An 18,915-nucleotide genomic window follows, 5' to 3' on the forward strand; every position below is an offset into this window, starting at 1 on the left:
CCGGAACCGATGACGTTTTGATTACTAATCCAAGGCGCTGCTCCTATGCCATGGTGCCTTCAAATTTAGCATCCTACATTTCTCATCAAGTGAAGCGGAATTGTTTCACTCGTATCTGACCTCCAGCCTGCAATATGTCATGTCCGGCACCATAAAGTCACTATGGATGTGGATAGTTTTAAGCGAGTCATACTGTTTTCTCTGTATGTCAAAGATGCGTCACCAGTTTTGTCCTATAGCAAATACCACATGTACGTTGACGACCTACAGTCTTATGTAAGTGCACAACGTATAATCATAATGACAACTACAAACAATATCAATACCGACCTCTATGGACATGTATGAACTGTCAAAATGGGGGCATGATATAGGTTTAAAGCATAGCCGATCCAAACTCCAAGCTGTACTGATTGGTCATTAGCTAATTAGCCCAAAATGTGCAAGAAGGCTTCAGGATCTATCCAATGATTATAGTGATGTTATGTGGCATGGTCACTCACAGGAAAGCTCATGGCAGCTGGAACTCCTAACGAATACTTGTATCATTTATATCTATAATGTTCGATTCTTTGATCATAATTCACCATAATATGCACAGCTATGTTGTCTCTGTCTCCACTATTGTCTTATCAACGCAAACTGTCCCTCATATCTGTCCTCGACTTTAACGCTTTACTCTAAATAACGTATCAGAAACACGCGTTCCCATCAGAGCAAAATCTTTCCCCTCTCACTTCATCGTTGAGGCACGTTCTGGGAGTCCTTCTCAGCAGCAGGACCCGACTCTGTAGTATTCTACCGCATTATCTTAAAGAACTGAGTAACATCTTCAGCTTCAGAAGACATTTAATCACATATCTACTGAAGCAACATTAATGACTACCATAGTCCCAGTACGCACTCGTTACCCCTGTATATCCTTCTTTCCAACGAGATCTTCCTCATTTCAAATAACTGGTGCAGTGTTCTTAAATTTCCTGTCCCTAGAACTCGATATGTCAGAAGACATATGTTTTGTACATTGTAAGGGTGTCAACCGCCCCTTTACATATTGAGAACAATATATCTTTGCCTCACGCAAGTCTCAGTAGGTACTATCGATAGTCGAGTGCCCAGTGCGTCAGGGGGTAGTCAGTGCTGAGACTCCGAGCAAGTGGGTTGTTGGCAGCTAAGCGACCAGGGCTGATTTCGGCAGGCCGACGGCGTTTACAATTGTTTGACGTCTGTGTGTGTCACCCAAAGCCGTGGGCCTCACATCCAGCAAATACGTAAATGAGTTAACTAAATGATTTGCTTGATGTGTTTAAGTGTTGATTTGTGCACCGTGATTATGCGACAACCGCGGACGCCCACAATTTGGATTGCAGTGAGGATTGTGTATTCAGTGGCACATGAAGAATATTGGCGTGTGATGACATTAATAGGCGGCCTGTGATGAGTTAACCGTTTGTACTTTGTCAGACGAAGGTAGTAACTGCCTCATTCGTGCTGTTTAGAGAAAGTACAACAACAAAGTATGTACCGATTATTGCTACTTGACAACCTAATTAGCATTATGGGATTTTATACGAACCAATCCCCGTTCAAATATTAACCGATCAACATTTATCATTTGCACACGGTCAAACTATTTTAAATTGTTAGGCTGTAGCCCACTAGTTAATAATTGTGGGGTTACTAGGGGGTGTTTCAACACCCATAATTTCTTTTTCTATCTGACAGTATCATCGTTGTTATTATGATCATTAATATTATTATTATTAGTGACAGCCGCAGCAGTAGTGGATGTATCTGCATACAGCAAATCTTTTTAATACCATGCGTCCATAAAAAGTATTATTTCTTAGGTAACTGTGATGTAGAAAAGATACTGAATGTGTGGAACCTTGGTCCGATGTAAGAGAGGGCCTGGTGACTCGAACTACAGTAGGTTAGACAAATAAACAATAGTAACATTCATACACCCATCAACCCATCACCTCCAGTGTTCAAATTCACCAATCCGTACACAAATTTCGCGAGTGGAGCAAGGTTCAAACGAATCTAGTGGCAATTTTGGCCTCAATAAGCAGTGTCAGTAGAAATCTAACAGTACTGTACACAACAGTGATTATCTACGCCGTTTACATCTCTAGCAAAATCAAGTCTGTCGTACATTAAAGTATCACTACACTAAAATGGAATAAATAATTTTTCATATGTCTCTCCGGGGTTTCAGTTTACGACTGCACGAGTCCTGCAAGACGTGCAGAAGAATGAAACTTAACAGTGGGTAGAGCATCTCTTCGAGTATCGATTCATAATACGCACCACAACGTAGTTACTGAAAGCACGATTAGGGGTGGCTTGTCGAAACTTTTTGACAAACCATCTTCCTATATTTTCTCATCGAATTAACTAGGTTTTGCAGATAGTAATCCAACAGTCAACAGATTTCCAAAGCTGGGAAGCTGCAGCATCGATTTCACTGAATTGTACACTCGTATTCAAATGGCTCTGAGCACTTTAGGACTTAACTGCTGAGGTCATCAGTCCCATAGAACTTAGAACTAATTAAACCTAACTAACCTAAGGACATCACACACATCCATGCCCGAGGCAAGATTCGAATCTGCGACCGTAGCAGTCGCACGGTTCCGGACTGAAGCGCCTAGAACAGCTTGGCCACAATTTCGTATTATTACTTAGTTGTGGAGGAATTATCACTTAGCTGACAAGGCATCTTGGTTCCCAATCACATTCTTCATCGAAAGTATTTTGTTGGCGCCATCCACTTGGGAAGAAATGACTTTTGTGTTAAAATTAGAGAAATCACGGCTCACTCGGAAAGCTTTTGCTGTCAGTATTCCCTACGTGCTATCCGAGAGTGAAACGATAGAGATTTAAAGTGGTTCTATGAACCGTCTGCCAAATTCTAATACAGGAGAATCATATAGATGTAGATGGACATAGATGGAATAGTAGTTATGTGGCAATCGTCTCTACGGAAACAGCTCACCATAGCGTCTTTAGGCCGCTGTTTCAGATGATTTCAGTGAAGCAATATGCAAGGTTTTATTCGGTCAACTCTTCATCGGTAAACCTAACACTGTGAATACGACTCACACTGCCGGAAAAATGAACACGAGGCAGAATAGAGCAGCACTACACGCTAGCTTGGGGGTAAAGCGGGCGTTACTGTGGTCAATAGCTTGTACCAGAAGTGAATGGAATTTAGTTGTTTCCAAACAGGACACGCAGCGTATCCCATCGACATTTGCAGCACTTTGCAAATATTTTCAACGCCATACAGATAAAAAGATAAATAACAATAAAAAAACTGAGATCAGCACAGTTTGGTAGTAGCAGAATTCTCCACACATCAAAGAACCAACACAAACAGAGAAAGACTATTAAGCCTTTGCAGACAGTATAACATTGTACTAAATATTACGTCCCTCAAAAGATTTCCTAGAAAACAAACTACATGGGTATCACCAACCGGCTACTGTGGCCGAGCGGTTCTAGGTGCTTCAGTCCGGAACCGCGCTGCTGCTACGGCCGCAGGTTCGAATCCTGCCACGGGCATCATTGTGTGTGGTGTTCTTAGGTTAGGTAGATTTAAGTAGTTCTAATTCTAGGGGACTGATGGCAGGTGTTGAGTCATACAGTGCTTAGAGCCATTTGAACCATTTTGAGGTATCACCAAATCTTATTTGTGGAGTAAAACAACTCAGTGACATTGTTATAAATAGCAGTGGAGGTACTCAATGTAAAAGTTGCTGTGAGTGCCGGTTTAAATTCACACCACTACCTATCTGTCATTTAATTTTAGGTCAGACCAAAATCTAGAAAAGGAAAGAACCAACACCAGCATAAAATGTGTGACATACAGAAGTTATTTAGATAAAATGATTACGAAATGCCGCTGTCAAAAGAATACCTAAATGTTGGGAAAAACTTCAAAAAGATGTTATTCAGGCTGCAGAGGAAAATATTCCTTTAAATTAAATAGCAATACGCCTGGTGGAATGTCGACTGTGATGAGTTAATTTTAAACAGGCAATGAGCTTGGAATATCTGGAATGAAAACAAAAATGTTAAGAACAGGCATATTTTTATAGAAGGAGGAAACCTGCATCAAACTGTCACAAAAAGATCAGGGTTCAACGTACAAACGATCAAAGAAGATAAATTTTATTATATTTTAAACAGAACAAAGCGAGGGAGTTATACAAAGCATTCGAAATACCTAAAATTTGAAAGAAGTACACACCACCAAATTTATAGTCTATAGATCCAAAAACATAGAAGACTGGATATAATAACACCGAGAGCAGCAAGATACTTGTGGACTACTTCAAAGAACAACACAATTGCGATCCACGAAAAGAAGAATTTAATTTTGAAAATGTAATCCAAAGACAACCCGATTCAAAGCCAGCAACAATAGAGACCATCAGAGAAACGATAAACTCATTGAAAGTAACAAAGTATTAGGACATGATTCTATATTTGCTGAATAGCGGAAACGCTAAGTCGATGACATTATTATACGTCTAACAGAAATTATTAAAGAAATTTGAACAACAAACAACTCAACATCAGAATGGACATCGCCATTAATACATCAACTACCCGAACGTAAAAGAAAACTAACAATTGTAGAAGAATCTTCCCTTTGCCAGTGACATATAAGATCTTGTCCATGGAACCTTTAAAAAGTTGAGGGAATACTCGGCCCATTACTACGAGAATATCAAGCAAGATCTAGGAAAGGAAAGTCTTGTGCAGAAGCAAATACTAAATCTAAAAGTCATAGTAGATTGAAGGAAAATCATAAACTCAGGATACATGAAAACTTTTGTAGATTTTTAAATAGGCATATGACACAGTTGATAGAAATTCACTAATCATTGTTATGAAGGAATGTCTGCTATAAAACAAGAGAAGTAAGTCAAGGAGCTTTAAGACACACATATATATAGGGAAATGGCAAAACCTTTTGAAATAAGGTCAGTAGTAAGACACGGAAATGGTTTATCATCTTCACTGTTCTACTCCACGTTAGAGAAACAGCTTACCATCAGAATGAACATTGCCATTAAGATAGCAACTACACCCACATGACAGAAAACTAACAATTCTAGAAAAATTCTCCTTTGCCAGTGACATGCAAGATCTTGTCTGGAGAGAAAGGAAGAAATCCATTAATAGTAAGGGCGTTCAATTATGACAAATCAAAGTAAAATCACCAGAATTGTCTAGTTTTTGCAGACTAGAGGAAATTAATTACTGACATCTAGGATAGTGCGAAACAACAGGACACAGAACTACAGAAACAAGCATTCAAAAGAAGATTAATAATATCACTTAAGACAACACACATCGTGACAAATATCAGTGATGCCCCCGAAACCTAAAATTCCTAACAACACAACAGCCAAAACGACTTTCTTTAAAATACCTAGGAGAATACATAACTAGGAATATAAAGGGCAGGTAGCCATAGAAAATTGAGTACATAAAGTAGGAAAGACATTCCATACGCCAAAAAATATAGTAAAAATATTTGTTCTGAAACACAAAACTAAGGTACTATCGGACAGTGGTACAACCTAGGCCATTGTATACAGCAGAAGTTCTTAAACGTATGATGTCTGGGGATCTTGGAAAACTGTAAAATGTTGAAAGAAGAATTCTTAAAAAATACTGGGATCTACAAGTAATAATAATTTTGAATTCAAATTAAGATCAAACAGGGTGCTGTACTTGAAAATGGAAAAGCTAACTCATATAATGGGGAATCGATGACTACAGTTTTACGGACACACACACCGAATGGACAGTAACAGACTAACCAATAATATATTCAACTTACTTATTAGCTACAAATCCAAACCTACATAGTTCACTGAAACTGACAAAGATATGTAAAACACTAGAAATAGTAAAGATGTAATAGACAATAGAATACTTTTTAGAGAAGAAACACGAAAGGCAGTGTTTCAGGGGAGAAACTGGTGTTCAAAAATCAGTAAAGGTGTCGCATATTTGAAAATACATCGCCTGCAAGGTAACGGAATAGATACAAAAACGAAAAAGTATTTTAGAATGTACGCAGAGTACGAAGGAGATGCAGCGGGAGGGACATTGGTTTGGGTATTTGTCGGAAATGTTACGTAAACTCACGATGTATCATGTGTGCTCACATGAAGAATCCACAAGGCTGTAACCATATACGGTCACACGCGAGGCCAACAACGTAGGTGTGACGTGGCCTACCACACATTATAGAGGGGAGGCGGCGGCGTCCGTAATAGATCTCACTGTCAATTCAGACAGCTCTCCCGGATCCATATCTGTGTAGGTCAGGCCTGGGGCCTGTATTTGTAGCACTCGCTTAGGCTCTGTCACATTCATACGTCCCTCCCTTCTGGCGATTTGAGGCAATCGGCAACAATGTTCTTTTATTCAAGCCACGTGTTCAGTTCCACTTGGAGGAACATTAAAGTTAGAATATATTCAAGTTTTGCCTATTTGTATATTTCCAGACCGAGTTCCGTAACTCCTTCCAAATATTCAGTTAGCCCCTCCACGTTAACTAACTGAGCGGATCATCCTCATGAGCAACCTATGTCATTAAGAGTCTAGACGGCTCGTTGGATGCGACAAAGGCAGCCACGAAGGAAAGGAATGACACTCTCGAAGGAGGTATGGGAGCAATGAAAATTGAACCCAAAGAAGCAAAATCGATGTTGATTTATCGTACCCTCTTAGAGGGTTATTAGAATACATAAATAAATAAAGCTGAGACACTGGAATTATTTTACCACCAGGGACCACAGGCCCTTTATACCGAAATATCTGTGTACCTTTGAAAAGGGCCTTTGAAAATACTTGTTAAAAGTTTTCAATAGCTTTGATCACAATAAAAAATAAAATTACAATTAACTGATTATCAGTTTCGGTTTATTAACAGCCACCTTCAGGTCTATGAAAATAAACGTAATATTGCCTTTTATTCTGGAATCGATAATATTTTCAAAAAAACATATATTATTTATATATTATTAAAGGAAAAAGAAAGTAAAAGTGTACAAGGCTTAATAAAGAATCATTATTTATGTATACACAATGTTGGCCACACCTTCGTCAGTAAGTTCTACTCACACATGTGAAAGTAAACGCATTATGCCTTTGAGTTAACGCGAACACTTAAAGTAATCATTCAAAATACATTATTTGAAATTACGTCGGTGGAGGCCAAGTTCATCCCTTATTGTGTGTGCACCACACTGCGGGGGAAACGACTGTTATCAGAACTAGATGCAGAGGGCTACAGTCTTTTGATGGCTCGACAGATCGACGATGAACAGCGGAGACACTGTCAACCAGTAGACGAACTAGAGGGTCCCGCAATCACTAATCAGCCAATTCACTCATGGCTAACAAGAGATAGTGATTAGCCGTTCTATCTGAAATCACTCCGTTGCCATAGAGCTAACGTTAATGAATCAGATGAATACTTCCACGACAATATTTCCATGAATATTTCGCAAGTCGCTGAAGGGCAATTTTTCCTTTGATTCGGAGGGTCAAAGTTGTGTTCAAGGCCAGTCACAGGTTGCCGCTCGTGCTTTTATGCATGTTATGTTTGTAATATACTGCTTAAGACAGACTGTCGTCGGGAGTAGGGGTAAACACACAAAAACTAAATCACTGTAAAATATATCAAAAAAAGATATTTTAATAGTAGAACAGTTAGATACTTCTCAGAATAAAGTGTCTCGTGTAAATTATCGATGCATTTGTGTCGACATTGTAATTGACTAATATTAACCAGAACATTGATGTGGGTAAAACACATTATCTGTATTATTCGAATTTATACATAAAAGTGGCACTTCATTTGTTTCAGAAATTGTCGGAAAGTAAGTTGAGCAGCTCGCTCATTTTTGGCTTTGCAGGATTAATTCATGGAAATTGTAGCCCATAAAACCTATTATGTTACTGAGAATAAGAGATGGTTCCTACGTCCAATTCTTGTTGGTACTGCTTGAGATAGTATCTAAAAGACATACAAATACGAAAAAATCGAACCACACGAAAATAACTAAGCAATACAGTTGAAAATATCGGTACGAAAATGACATAAGACACTTCATGCTACTACAAAGAATTCCTTCTAACAGGAGCAATTCCTTATAGTAACATGAAGTCATGTCATCTCTGAACCAATTTTCATTAGGCTATGTAAAAGTAATAAGATGGATATCTGATGGGACGGAGAACTTTAAAGTATAATGATTACATGTATCAGTTTTGTTACTTCGGAACAAACCTTTACCACGTGGAAATATAGGTTATGACGAACATATGGCCATCCGTCTGAAGTAGTCCGTTAGAAAAATATCGAATGTTCTCAGCCGATCTCCGATTTATGAAAGAGGCAGAGAATTGAATAGAATCTTATCCCCTTAGCCACCTTCAGACCACCGCATATAAATTCGATCGAACATGTATGAGACATTATCTAGGAAGTTATACATACTTCCAATTTACTTGCAGTTTCCATGCCCTTTAGGCGGTCGTTGAACGGTTGTTGATTGTGATGGTAACCTCATGCGTTTCATATCTCGTTAAGTCAATACCATTACGCATTGTCTCTGTAATCAGTTTGTAACGCCATGCCTCACACTGCTATGAAGTACTTTACAATTTCATTATTGTAAATATTCTGTAATTTATACGTCCAAACGAAACGGAAATGGTACAGGTAGAAAACATTTTGGTTAAAAACATACACATTGTGCAAAAACTCATGAGAATTGTATCTGCTTGCAGTACGTGATCGAGTGGGTCTTGGTTGCTGAAAGCTCAAAAACCTGCTGATAACGAACCAGCACAGCCGGCTGCTGGACAATAGAGACTGCTCTGATAACCTTCCAGCTGCACGGACGTGAGTAGATGGTGTGGACGAGACCCAGCAATGAGAATAACATGTATACTTACAAGCATGCGAAGAAGTCTATGACGATGTAATAGAGCCTACCTTTTCCAGTGACGAGTGTGCTTAATATTGAGTAAATAGCCGCCAACTAGAACACCCACAGCACATTCACACTGGCAAAAAGTACATTACTTATTCTCTTGTTAGTAACCCCAAGCTAATAAATTAAAATAAGAGTAAATTGCGAAAATGATTTGTAGCCAGAATGCGTTTTATAGCATGATACTTCAATACTTTTTCAAAAATACAGTGTAAAGAGTTGAAAATCTGAAACTCTAAATGTCCATGTGGAAAAAAATTGTAAATATCGTGCTCCGATGTGTTGCAGTGAAAACTGGCAAAAATTCACTATAATAAACTGTTTCCCTAAAACGTAGTTATTTTATCGAAAAATGTAGAAAATCGCAACAAATACAGAATAAGGGAAACGAATCCTACTGTTACGTCCCAGGATAGTATCCTCAGCTCACACAAAAAGATTCATCCAAATAGTACCTTGTAGCTCCCAGAAGCCGAAGCGCCTGTGTCAATGTCCAGTAGAGTACCATCTAGGTGTAAGTGCTGAGCGAGTTGCGGCAAACATGGAAGCTATGACACCACGGGGAAACGACCGAGTGCCCGAGTCTGCAAGTGAAACATCATGACATCATGAAAGGTGAGAGATATCATCATGCTAGTGATAAAGCAGAGTGTCGTAAGAAAGGCTAGGTAAAGCAGTAATAGGTATTCAAGAGTTGATCCAGCGGAGAAGAGCCCCTGAACGGTGGACATGCGGAAGTCAACAGTCAAGAGGAGAGCTGACGACGAGGGTAATCCAGGACACATGATATCATAGCCATTCCTACCGCGGCAGAGCGCACGGGAATTCCAGTGCGTAGTCTCAGTCCTTGTGTGGGTTGCAGCTATCCAGTGTGAGGGAAGGCTATGGAGGTCAACCCTCGGCACTCCCAGCTGTCTTCGATCGTCTGTGGAAACCGAGGTCTGCTGGAAGGCCGCTGCCGCTGCCACCTACAAGTTCCGAGGCAACATTGATGGCACGCAGACGCCACCATCACCCTGTAGATCTGTCAGAGGCTCGACCTGCGTGATTTGGACACTATCGCCCTACGAGAGGATTGGGGTGGGGGGCGCTGCTGTTGCTCATCCCGTCCCTGTGGCAGACACCTATGCTGCCGACTCTTGTCTTCTAAATGAGGGCTGAAAGCCGACCACTCCACTGCGAGCCGAGTACTTCAGGTGGACCTGAGGTCTGAACCCTGGAGGCGTATGCATAATCTACACAGGGCAGAGAAGGGTCGCGCGCTCGACTTGTTGGAAGAGTTTGAGATTTACAAACGCAAAAAGCATGAGCCCACCAGGATACTCAATGTACAAAGCGATTCTGTGCCCAACGCCTCCTTTGCTTTATTTGGTAACTCATTACGATAACGAAATATTGCCTCGCGTATTTGTACCTAGCCTTACTTGATGATTTATGTCGAGAACAGTAGGCATTTGCCTTACCTCCGTCCATTAGTCGCTCTAAGCCTGTAATTGATTACGTCCTACCTATTCACAGAATGCGTAGACAGACTATATCATTTTATTTATTGACTGTTAATATGTTGCTTAAACGTTTTCTGTGGGACATATATCACGATGTATGTAAAGCCCTCTAGTTTTTAAGTTCTTTTGATCGGTGCCCGCATCTCGTGGTCGTGCGGTAGCGTTCTCGCTTCCCACGCCCGGGTTCCCGGGTTCGATTCCCGGCGGGGTCAGGGATTTTCTCTGCCTCGTGATGGCTGGGTGTTGTGTGATGTCCTTAGGTTAGTTAGGTTTAAGTAGTTCTGAGTTCTAGGGGACTGATGACCATAGATGTTAAGTCCCATAGTGCTCAGAGCCCCTCTTTTGATCGGTGCGCGCCTACATAACATGCTGGCGGCCGACTCAACAGACATTTTACCTTTCATAGGCAACTTATACTCTTGCCATTTTTCGGGGTGCACTCAGCCCCGTGATTCCAATCGAGGAGCTACTCGACTGAATAGCAGTGGCTTCGGTCTAGAATACCATCATAACGACCTGGAGAGCGGTGTGCTGATTCCACGCCCCTCCTATCCGCATCCTCCATGAGGATGACACGGCGGCGGGGTGGTCCCGGTAGGCCACTCGTGGCCTGAAGACGGAGTGTTTTTTTATAGGCAATTTGTAGGTTGCTACAGGCAATGTGTTATGTATCTTAAATGTTGACCATAAATTCACCATAAAGAGGATCGGACGTATTCTCTTCATATATGTCAATTTAATAATTTTATATGGGTAACCGTATTCGTCTTTTAATGTATCAAAATTGGTTTCCGTGATAGTTATCAATTTTAATGGTCTGCTACATGTAATTTATATAATGTGTTTTTATCAGATTATGTTTTTTTGCGTTAAATGATGACTTCATCTAAGCGCACAGTAGGGAGGAGGTAGGCAAACAGATTTCTGATAGCTACTGTTACTTCAGTACCCAGTTGCAATAATCATTGTGTAGACGATGTGGCCTAATCTACACCTTATTTTAGATCCATACGACGATGCTGTGCTGATTATATTTATATATTTTGACGATGGCAATATGGCCTTAGCACTTTAGGCCATGGTGTAAAAAAGGTACGTTTTACCTTATTTTATCTGTACATTTACCTGGTTGTATGATACTATATTGTGTGATACGTATTGCTATTTTATGTTGAAAGACACACCGCTCAGTAGGTGTTTATATTTGTATTTTGTAGATCTGAGGATGGTCATTACGGACTGAAACCGGTCATCGTCTAAAGAATTGAGATTGTGTTCAAAGACTGGAATAAAAAATAAAAAAAACATTTGAAATGCAACAAAAGATAAGAACATATATGTCATGTAATTTGATACTCGCAAACTGATTCACCAAACCTATAGCGTACTTGCCGTTGGCCTAGAGTCGTGTCATTTGACAAGAAGAAATGCTCCACAGTACAAGTAAGGGTAAAAATCCCAAATTGTTTGTTTTTAATAATATTTTACGAAAGACATATTTCTTTTATCATTTGTTGTTCCTCTTCGAAATTAAATCTAAAACATTCCCGAAAACCTTGGAATTTCTGAGACCTGTATATTGCCATTACCATTGTAAACAAAAGGCGAATATCGTTCTTTTCCGGGATGGACAAACAGACTGCCTACATAATTGAGTTTGTACTGAATCCCCAGAGAGCGTGTCCTAGTCGCACATTGCCATCCTATTTACTTTATAATATGAATGTGACGTGAATCACTGTACATGTGGCTCATTATCTGTTAGTCGAAGACACGTCACTCTTACGTTTCACTTTTTATCAGTCTTGTGAGAGCTTTGATGCTGCTCGTCACGAATTTCTCTCTCGTGCAAACATCTTCACCTCAGAGCGTCAATTGAAGCCTACGACTCAATTATTTGCTGTATGGATTCCAATCTCTATTTTACTATGCAGTTGTTACCTCTGCAGCTCCTTCTAGTGCCACAAAAGTTATTCCGTGTCCTATCAACCTACCCTTGTTCTTGTCAAAGTTTTCCACATATTCCCATCCTCGCCGGTTGCGCGGAGAACTTCCTCATTCCCAATGCAGTTTTGTTATGTGCCTGCAGATGCTCCCTGAATCTAATTTTAAAAGAACGGCGAGTTTGACCGATGCAAAATTTGTCACAACTACTACAAACGATCTTCTAAACCCCAGAACCGTCAAATTTATAAAATCTTTACTCAAACCATGTTTTACATGGAGTTTCAGAGTGTTCTCAACTTGAAAATCACATCTAACCTTAGATTTATTCAACCACTTTTCTATTTGTTGGGACATTTTACTGTAAAATTTCATTGGAATAGTTTTCAGGTTTCCTTTGTTCTTTCATTTTTCTAGATTTTGTTGCATTGGCTTAGAAGCTAACATTCACTATACCTCGAAGAGACCATAGACGTCAGTATGTGACATATGTTTCAAAAGTTTCACTTTGTTACGTCTACCCGTTCCTGAGAAAAAAAAGATAGACAGTCGGATAACAAAAGGCAACGTTCCTTTTTCGTGTGATATACTTAAAAATTAGGACTTTTCGTATTTTTCCATTTAGTTTTACTGTGAAAACGTGCTTATAATTAAATTTCATAACTGCAGGCCTGCGGGAAATGCCATATATGTTTCGATGAGTTAATTTGCGGGTATCAGAATATGTGACATAAATGGCGATATCGTTTCATTTCATAGACTTTCCAAGCCTCAAATTTCTAGACCGCCAATGGGCCACAGATAATAGTATGTGACATAAATTTCAACTTGCTGCATCTACCCGTTCATGAGAAACATGTTTTTCAACAGGCAGAGAGACCGGCGGGTAGACAGACAGACGCAAGGACAAACCGGCCTCTGTGGCCGAGCGGTTCTAGGCGCTTCGGTCCGGAACCGTGCGACTGCTACGGTCGCAGGTTCGAATCCTGCCTCGAACATGGATGTGTGTGATGTCCTTAGGTTAGTTAGGTTTAAGTAGTTCTAAGTTCTAGGGGACTGATGACCTCAGATGTTAAGTTCCATAATTCTCAGAGCCATTTTTGAACACAAGAACAACAATGTGATCCTTTAAGGGTCCATTTTTATCGATTTACATACGGAACTATAAAGCTGTGTGGACGTGCGATTTCTAACTGCCCTCTGAACTTAGAACTAGGAAAAAAAGAAGCACCATATGATTCATTAATAATACACTGAGAAACTATAGTTCGTCTAGAAACGGGATTGCGCACAAATCACTCATATCGGACATACTTGAATAACGCTCCAGTATTTGGAATACATGTCAGGTCGGAGTAATAGGCAACATCTAACACGTGTGAAGATGGGCGACGCGAGTCGAGGTACTTAGAAAAAATGTGTGATTGATCACAGATTTGTCTGAATGACGAGAGAATGTAACGGAAATAAACAATTATAACGAGTTGAAAATCGAAGACATATCCATCAAAAAACCTGCTTAGAAAATTGCAAGAATAATCTGTTAATGCGGATCACACGAATATCGTTCATAATTTCCAATCCGTATTCGCATGTGAAACGGAAAATCACCTCAGTGTACAATAAAGTAACATGTAATATACCACGCACTTAACAGTGATCCACTGACTATATGGTTGACGTATCTCAAGTAAAAGAATCCGACACTATTAAATAGAGGGGTTGTTATCATACTAGGGAGAAGAGAAACAGACGTACCTTTCCAATTGGCAAGCAAATGATAAAAGTTAGTATGTATGATATGTGAGATATGGTGATGGACTTCCAGAAGAATATCAACTTCACAGTCCTCGAGATATACGAGGGATGTTCACTAGATTAAGAAACGCACTTTTTTCCTCCGCCAATTTCAGTTATAAGGTTGAAATTTGTTGCCGGACATCATGAAATATTCCAACTCCCGTCCCTATAGTTTCATGAAGTTCCGATAGGTGGCGTCACCAAACACAGTCTTCAAAATAGCGTCTGGAATGGAAATGCGTTCCAAGCAGAGACCTGTCATTTTTTTTCGTCGGAAAATCAAATTGTCGCAGATGGTAAAAGCTGCTTGGAGAATATCTATGGAGACCTGATAGTGAACAAAAGCAACGTGTCTCTCTGGGCGAAGCTTTTGTCTTAATCGCAACAAGGCCGCGCAAATCTGTCACATCTTCGGCATGCAGGTAGACAGCACACAGTTGTGACTCTCACAATGTTGTAACGTGCGGACGGACAGCGTCATCCGAGGAGATCGACAGATCACAATCAGATACCTCGCTGCTGAACTTGATGTCTCGATTGGTAGTGGTGACACACTCGTCTGCTGATTAGAGTACTCAAAGGTGTGTTTATTTATTTATTTTGCACGTCTAATTCCGTAGGACCAAATTTAGGATGAAATCTGCAAGGTCATGGAACGTTCCAGTACATGAAATTACAACATGAGAGTAAAAACAGATAAAATAAAATGTTTACGAACCCAGAAAAGACAAGCCACAAGTTTAAGTAAACGCAATTAACAATACGACATAGGAAACAGCATAATTTTTCAAGGAACTTCTCGACAGAATGGAAGGAGTGACCCATAAACAAACTCTTCAGTTTCGGTTTGAAAGCTCGTGGTTTACCACTAACATTTTTTAATTCTTGTGGTAGGTTATTGAAAATGGTTGCAGCTATATATTTCACGCCTTTAGGCACAAGAATCATGAATGTGCGATCCAAATGCAGATTGGATCTCTGCCCAGTATTAACTAAGTGAAATCTGCTAATTCTTTGGATCAACAGATAGTGCTAATAAGAAACAACAGTGCAGAATATATATACATATATATATTGAGAGGTCAATGTCAAAATACCCAGACTAGTGAACGGGGGTCGACAAGAGGTTCGCAAACTTATTCCACTTATTGCCCGAACTGCCGGTTGCTGAGCCAAAAGTAACTGTAGGGAATGGGAGGAGTTACCCCAAAATATAAAACCATATGACATAAGCCAATAAGAACGTACACTACTTTCCGTGTTGAACGATCACTTACTTCAGATACCGTTCGAACAGTAAAAATGGCAGGATTTAGTCATTGAACAAGAACCTGAACATGTGCTTCCCATGACAGCTGACTACCTATCTGAACACCTAGAGATTTGAACTATACAGTTTAACTAATCATATGCCCATTATCTGAAATTAAAACGTCGGATTAGTTGAATTGAGCTAGAAACTGTAAAAACTGAATCTTGCTGTAATTTAGCATTTGTTTGTTTTCAACAAGCCATGAACTTATCTCAAGAACTGCACTATCTGAAACAGAGCCAACGTTCGACACAACATCCTTTACTAATAATCTAGTGTCATCATAAAACACGAATATTTTAGAATTACCTGTAATATTAGAAGGCATATCATTTATATAAATAAGGAACAGGCGTGGCTCCAACACTGATCCCTGGGGGACCCCCGAGTTTTACCATGACCCACTCAGACCCTACATCACAGCCCTTCTCAGCACTGTGGATAATGACCTTTTGCTGTCTGTTGTAAGAGGTGAACCAATTGCGAGCTACTCACCGTACTACAACTTGTGGAGCAATATTTTTTGATCAACACGGTCAAACGCCTTAGTTAAATAAAAAAGATGGACAGCGTTCTAAACCTTCTGTTTAATGCATCCAGTGCCTCACAGAAAAAATAAATATAGCGTTTTCAGTTGCGAAAAACACTTCTATGGCCGAACTGTACATCTGATAGCAATTTATGCGATGTAAAATGATCAATTACCCTTTCATACACAACCTTTTCAATAAATTTAGCCAACACTGACGGCATAGAAATGCATATAAAATTGTCTACATTATCCATTTCTCCCTTTCTATAAAGCGGATTTACTACTGAGTACAATAAACGTTCGGAATACTAACGTCTCTTAAAAGAAACACTACAAATTTGGCTAAGTACAGGGCTAACATGTACTGCACAGTACTTTAATATTCTGCTAGGCACTCCATCATATGCATGAGAGTCTTTAGTCTTCAGTGCTTTGATTATTGCAATCACTCCCTTCTCAGTATCACAGAGTAGTATTTCAGACATCAATCTCGGAAAGGCATTTGCAAACAATGTTATATAATTCCCTGTAGAAACAAAGTTTTTATTAAACTCACCAGGAATGCTCAGAAAATGATTTTTTAATACTGTGCTAATATCTGACTTATCAGCAAGAGAAATATTTTTACTATGAACTGACTTTATATTGTCGACCTTGTGTTGCTGACCAGACACTTCCTTCACAACTTGCCAAATGGTTTCAATTTTATTCGGTGAATTGGAAGTTACTTGCCTTCCTAATAACATTTTTAATCACATTAAAATATTGTTAATAATGAACTAGTGTAGTTTGATTGTGACTACTTGTAATATTTTTGTATAGTGCCCATATGGCTGTACATGATATTCTCATTCCTCTAGTCAGCCACCCAGGCTGCTTTTTACTGCTATTACACTGTGTAGAACGTTCTAAAGAAAAGCAACTGTCAAAGAGCATGAGAAATGTGTTAAGGGAAACATTATATTTGTCATCTGTTATTGGAACTATGAACATCCTGCCACATGTTATCTGCCCCCTCCTTCCTCATTCCAGTTATTGTCCGCAATAAGCAAAGTCTTTTATGCAATATTTTAGAGGAATGAAGATTACAATAAACTTTCTAGATTACTTATCTTTTCTTGTAGAGTCGGCTTCTTGTCAAAGTCTCTGATTATTGAAGCTTAAATTCACATATTTTGGGTCCTCATTGTTGAATTGATCTAAATAAATTTGAAGATTGTTGTTGCAGATTTTTTGTTGCTAGGGTAATATATTTTGTCACATTTTAGTATATGATAAAGACTTTTGAATTTTCACAATAACAAAAATCAAAATTTCATTGTTCTCCCAAAATACAAAAATATGTCCCATCAAATCAGAGCCATTGTTACTACTACTTCATTCTGCAGTAATAACCATATTCCGAAGGGTTTACAGTTTTTGTTGACATATGAATTTCTATTAATTTCGATCATTATTTCATAAATGAATTCGGAAATAAAAATAGTGTACAGTACTAGATTGGGTAATGAATAATATAAATTTTAAGTGTGCCAAATAATTCGTAATTTCAAATTTTTCTAAAATAATAATTTTAGCTGTACACTCAGAGCTAGTACTTATAGATTGTGATACAGAAAATAAAGTAATTCCTTTTCATAAATCTTAGTTGGAGATATAACATATTGTGATTAAAATTATATCAAAGTTTTCAGAAAAGCAGCTGAGATAGTACTGATCTGTCCAAAATTTTAAAAATATTAGTAGTACTGACAACTGTTGTTGAGTAAAAGAATTGCTAGAGTAGGATGTGCCGTTACACACTCTTGTTCCTTATCAGGGTTTAAAAAACACTATCACCCGTAGATTAGGTCTTCAACATAGTTTGTAATTATATATGACAATTGTTTAAGTACAAAAGCCTTTTACTGTTAAAGTTTGTGCATCATGGTCCGAAAGACTATTCACCGTTTTACCAACAGAATGCCCAGCTAGTAACGAAGAATTAATGAAAATAATATCTGTGGCTGTGCTACTGTTCCCCTGCACCCTGGTTGGAAAAATCAGTCTGCATCAGATCACATGAGTTAAGAAGATCTTCCAATATCCTTTCTCTTGCACAGTGACTTAAAAAATTAATGTTGAACTCACCACATATAATAAATTTTTGGTGCTTCCTATAAACCTCTCTAGTTTGAGCAGAAATGCTCTGAAGTCCGAAATAGGGGACAACAATTATAAATTTATTGTCACTAAAGTGTTCCCACTGCGTTCTTCGCCACGTAACAAAAGACGATTAAGAGGAACGAAAGACCATCTGTACAGAAATGCTCGCGGGTTTCGAGGCAGACAGTGTTTGGTGGAACATGGGCTCATCATTACCAATCGGAAACACAACGATAGTCCCACCTCTCCTCCGAAGGAAAAGTTCAAAGCCGCACCCTCAGCCGCTTAAGTCGTGGTGACAGTCTTCTGTAACTCTGAAGCGAGTATTCAGTTTGATGTTCTAGAGTGTGGTGCAACCTTCAACCCTGAAGTTTATTGTGCTACCCTCAGGACACTGAAGAAACGACTTCAGCTTGTTCATCACCACAAAAATGCAAACGAACCACCGTTTCTTCACGACAGCGCAAGGCCCCACACAAGTTGCCCATCCCAGAGGAGCTAACCAAGCTTCTCTGGACTTTCATCCTCATCCACCATACAGCCCAGATCTTACACCTACCGGCTTCCACCTGCTCGGCCCAATGAAGGATGCGCTCCGCGGGAGCTAGTACGTGGATGATGCGGAGGTTATTGGTGCAACAA

Source organism: Schistocerca americana, chromosome 3, assembly GCF_021461395.2.
Source record: "Schistocerca americana isolate TAMUIC-IGC-003095 chromosome 3, iqSchAmer2.1, whole genome shotgun sequence".
NCBI lineage: Eukaryota > Metazoa > Arthropoda > Insecta > Orthoptera > Acrididae > Schistocerca > Schistocerca americana.